Source organism: Sciurus vulgaris, assembly GCF_902686455.1.
Source record: "Sciurus vulgaris genome assembly, chromosome: 9".
NCBI classification, from domain to species: Eukaryota; Metazoa; Chordata; class Mammalia; order Rodentia; family Sciuridae; genus Sciurus; species Sciurus vulgaris.
In genome coordinates this window covers 128,996,681-129,002,241 of record NC_136469.1, presented here as the reverse complement: position 1 = coordinate 129,002,241, position 5,561 = coordinate 128,996,681, and positions in this window count along the sequence as shown.

Here is a 5,561-nt window from a genome sequence, read left to right as displayed (position 1 = left end):
ATATTAAGATAGAATAATTTCAGAATTCTTGGGAGTTTATGAAGTTAAGAAAGGCGGATGGAGCCTTAGAACAGACCCCTCCTTCTGGAGTCTAACTGCAAGGCCTAGTGTGTATTTCTCTCATTCCCCCTCACTCCTCAACCCTATGCTCTTTGGGATTTCTGAAAGTAGAATATTGTTACAAGGATCAGGACAGGAAGTGCCAAGTTTCAAATGGCTGTCACTTTCAGTCACATTCTCTGTGTGAACAGATGAAGACATTGCTGCCTCTTGCCCAGTGAGGTGCTCTACAGAGGTGGGCACACACAAGTTTACCACAGCACAAAAGCTTTGCATTTGTCACCAACTCCTAGGTTGGCAATACCAGTTTCCCCTGTTCCATAACGTGGATTTGGAATTCAGGTCCTTCATTCTTACTATGAGGGAAAATTAGGGAAACAATAGATAGATAGATAGATAGATAGATAGATAGATAGATAAAGGACCCTCTAATTTTCTGGTAATTTCAATTTCCTAGACTTTGTCTCTCCCAAGGATGCTCAGTGATTCAATTGTAGTAGACAAGTCTTGGTAATCTCTACTGGCTATGGTTCTGCCAGCGGCCAACCTGACAGCTTTTTCCTTACTATTTAGTATTAGGAGCCCCAAATGAGAGTACATTTGGATGAGTAGCCAGATTCCATTCTGCATGACAGCTTTCAATTTCTGTGGAAGATATGAAACCTAGACATTGAAACAGAACTTGCAAAGGTCAAGGACTCTGGATCTCTAAGCCTGCTGTTCCTAGGGGACCCATCTCTGAGGTCCCCCAGGGACTAGTTACTGATATTCTTTCATGGCTGTGCTCCTCAGGCTGAATATCAGACCATCAACTACTGGGCAGTACTGGCAGGAAGAGAAGGCGCTTTACAAAATTGGAAGTCTACCAAGGCCTCCCCAAGCAAGAAATTTGACAGAGGGAAAAATCCTTGGTTAAGAGTAATAAATCTCTTATTTAACTAAGACGTGGTTGGGATGGTTATTTCGGTCTGAGTAAATCTCTAAGGAGAGAAAAAATTAATTCACTGGACCCCAAGGGGCAGGACTCGTAATTCCATGAGCTAAGATTAGAATCTAAGCCCTTAGCAGCCAAGCAAGAGAAGGCAGGGGGCTTGCGTGATCAGACAAAGGGCCTCCTGGCTCGGAACTGAAACAGGAAGCTTATTGGAATCGCAGCTACCGAGGTGTGCTTGGCCTTGAACAGGCTGACAACGTGTACGCGTTGTGATTGCTATCATAAAAGACACTGTCAGTGCAAAGGCTTTGTGCTGTGCCAACGAGCAGCTTCTTCTGCCATCTTGCTATTTGAGGGGTCCCCTTAACGGCTTCCAATCTTAATCTTTTCTTTTTCATCTGGGCTTTTAATATATTCTCAAAAGCCAATCTTAATCGAACTTCTTAATCAGGCTAGCTTCTCTTCTTTGAAATGACTTCCCTTTGACAATATCTTAACGGTAACTAAGGCATCCATGCAGAAAATTAGAAATGCATTGCCTGCTTACCTCCCATCCTCATCCCCCCCTGCAGGAAGCTGGAACGGTGAGTGGGTCCTGTTGGCTGGAGCTCAAGGTTTTGAGAGAGCTGGGGAATGTCTTCAAGAAGGAGGAAGCCTTATTACAATCGTTACCTTCTTGGAGTCCATCTTCTCTTCGTCCTCCTCCCCATCTCTCTTCCTGCCTCCCCTCCCCCTCTTTCTCAAATATTTAGTATGAAGCTACTAGGCAAGAGGTTCTTTGCTGAGTCGTAGGGGGAGACAGACACACCAGAGCAATAGTTTCTGTTTTAAAGAGCTTCCCAGACTGGTTGGGGAACTACTGAGATGTAGAAATTAAAGATTCAGGATTCATAGTTAGAACAACTTTTCCGTTACTGCTTTTTTATTTTCTGGGCTGAAAGCTCTTGGGCAAAGTATATGCCCTTGCTAAACCTCTATTTTCTCATCTCTAAGATGGGTTTAATAATACCCTTCTCATAGGGTTGTAGTTGGATGATTCAATGGCACAGAACAGATTCTGATACATATTAAGCACTTAACAATGTTGGCAAGTTTTGGAGGAGATAGTTTAAAATAAAGATCATTTAAATAGTCAATATAAAATCATACTAGTGAAAAATAATGAAATGGCTGCACAGAATCAGTTGAGACAATTTTAAGGAAGGCACATTGCAGCATAAATCATAAGAAATGGGCAACTTTACAGTTCATAAAACACAAAACTAAATGAAGTATGTTAAAGGCTCTTCCCATGAGAGTCAAAAATAATAACGTGGTGCTTCATCTCCTTCTTGTCGACACCACAGCTCACTGTCATCCTCGGTGCTGCCATGTTTGAAATGAGTGAAAGAGGAGAGTCCAAGATAAAGTGGATACTGGGAAAGACACAAGGGCCTCCAAAAAGTGAAGTGCCTCAGAAAGGTGATGCTGTTAGGCTGTTGGGGCACACATGAGAGAAGAAGGAAGCAGTCAGGGATGGCCCACTGAAAGTGCCCTTTCTGTGAAATGGGGTGTTGAAGTCGTACACATGCCCTGGTAAGGGCAGAGCACCAGGGAATGAGAAGATTCAGGTCACCAAGGAAAAGCCATGGCCCTCAGTGAGAATATGCCATGCTTTCAGCCTTATGCCAGGAACCCATGGGCTCTGAGTCTACCCTCTAACTCCCCTTTCCTCTGTATTTAATGATAACTATTTTCTTTGCATAGTATGTGCTCTTGAAGGAAGGGAGTATATGCCTTATCCTTTGTTTCATCTCTTCACGGAACCCAAAGAAGTGCTGAGCAGCACAGAGATCTAGAAAGTTGAAAATCCTGGTTCACACACAGCTTCTGCTTTATAAGTGTCCAGTGTTAGGCCCTCAGCTAATGCCTGTGGGTTGGTTGTAGGAATTGAGAAGGGTATTTAATTGTAGGAATTGAGAAGGGTATTTAAGAAAAGAAGTCTTTCAAAAATGTGAGATCCAATATTCTTTGTTTTGACTCACAGGAACCTGATGATAGATCATTTGGTCTCCTCCTCTGTAGATTACCTCATTGCACAAAAATAAACTTTAACTATTGGCTCACATTTATTTTCCAGTGCACTTACGCAGAGAGAAGGAATATATTTGATCTGGATCCTGGGATTCAATTTACAAGGACTTGGAGTAGTGGTGAAATAAAATCTCATCATTACATGAGTGACAAAATTTGATATATAAATGTGTGTATATATATATATATATATGATCTATCATCATTTATAATCATTGTGTCATCAGATCAAGTTCTAAACATTCACTGTAAGTGAAATAATTTAATTGTAGCAACTCTCTGAAGTATGTACCTATTTAATAAATAAGGAGATTGATGTATAATTTCTCCTCAAATACTTCACAGCTCTCAAGGGAGGGTCTGGATGTGCACTCTTGGGGTAGGGACTGTGCTTGTAACCTTGAACTAATACACCTTACTGTTTTCTTTAAGGACAAGAATCTTTAGGTGTCTTGGTTATTTAAAAAAAACAAAACAAAACTTTAGACTAAATAAATTTAGCAGAGTTAATTGGAGTAAAGTATTCATGAATTAAGCAACTCTGAACCAGAAGAGGTTGAGAGCTTGGTTCTAGCAACATGGGCAGTGGTATTGTATAGGTCACCCATGGAAGCAAAGCAAAGACAGGACCTGATTGGCTACAGCCAGGCGTCTGCCTCATTTGGATGTAATCTGGTGGAAAGTTCCTAGTTAGAGGTTAAGTTGTAGGTTTCTGATTGGTTAAGTTATATTTCAGGTGCCGATTGGATTAAATTGGGTATTGGTTTGTTCCATAGGACCCCAAGGCTCTGGAATTGTCACAGTTCAATGACTTCTCAATTATTTTAGCAGTCTACATGTATGCACAAAAGAAAAAAAAAAATGGCATTTTCAAGACAACAGAACTATTTCTGGGCTAAATTGACTGACTATTCATGACAATGGCTTAGAATGACAATCACTGTGCAAATCTACACAGGATTTATTTGAGAGTAATAATTCAGATTTACAGGTTTCCTGGTGGTTGTCAGGATGACCTTTGTAGCATTTTCATCCTTTTATGAGCGCTCTCCACGTGACCTCGATTTGTGTACCTTCAGAGAAAGTACAAGGTGAGGATTCCAGGTGGTTGTTAGCTACCGTCAGTAATTGTCTCCATTTTTCATGTACGAACACGGTGAGCAGCAATAATCCCTAGGAAACTTTCTGACTGTCTTTCTTTGCTTTCTCTTCACATCATGACTTCATGAGCTGCTATCCCCACTGCCGTGTCCCTTGCCATGGCTACCAGGTCCAGCTTGCTGAGACATCTTCCTGGGGTGATTATACATCAGGAACAGGTCACAGGGCATGATGTCTCTGGGTATGGGCTTCTTCATTTGCCGATTGAGTACTTTTGAGCCACAGGTGAAGGACTGTCTACCAAAGTCAGAATTTAAAGTGATGAGCAGAAGCATCAAGCTGAGAAAGAGCATGACCAAGACAATTCATGAAAAGCGCTCTCCCTCCCTCCTGCCTTCCTTCCTTCTTTTCCTTTGATGCTTCCTTTCCACCTTTCCTGTCTTACTCAGTGATACTCACAGGAATGCAAGGGCAGGTTCTTTGTTACATCAGAGTGTCCTGCGTGTCCTCCAAAGGCTCATGTGTCAAAGGCTTGGTCACCAACCCATGATACTGCCGAAGATGGTAGAACCTTTAGGAGGTAAAGCCCAGTGGAAGGGAGTTGGGTCATTGGGACATGCTCTCCAAGGGTATTGGAACTATAGCCCTTCCTGTCTCCACTCTTTGCTTTCTGGCCACTGTGGTTGGCCATTCATCCCTGTCATGTTATATTATGCCACCACAGGCCCAAATTGATGTGGCCAAGCATCCCTGGGCTGAAAGCTCTGAAACCATGAGCCCAAATAGATTTTATCTCCTTATAATTTGGTCATTTCAGGTATTTTGTCACAGTCCCAGAAAGCTGACCAATATATCAAGATAGTTAAAGAAGGACCCAAGTACTCAAAGAGATTAATATCTACCTATGGAAAGAAATCACAAGCTTCTGTTATACAAAGGAAGCTTCCTTAGGAGTTAAGTTTTTTAAAATAAAAGTGTCAATGATCCAGAAAAGCAAAAGCCAAAGTTCAGCACAACAATGATATCTGTACTGGGGTGTCCAACGAAGGGGAGGATGAAGCTCCTGGATTTTGGTCTCCAGTGACTCTGACACAGTGAAAGTACCACTTTTTCCACAGATTGAATCACTTCTTTCACATGTCAACACGAATACATAATCTCTGTCTGTGCACTTAGTCTCCTTTTTACTAGCCACTCTTTGTTCAGAAAAATCTGAATTTTTTTTCCTGAATGAAAAGCGATGATTTTTTTTTTTAGTGTGTCCTAATGAAAGGACAGACTGGGTGGGACCTTAAGGTTGGTTCTCTTGCAAAGGAGCAAAAGAGCCAAAGTCTCTATACTCTTCACATGTTGTAGATCAGCCTTAAGCGTTCAGTAGTTTAAGGAAGATTCT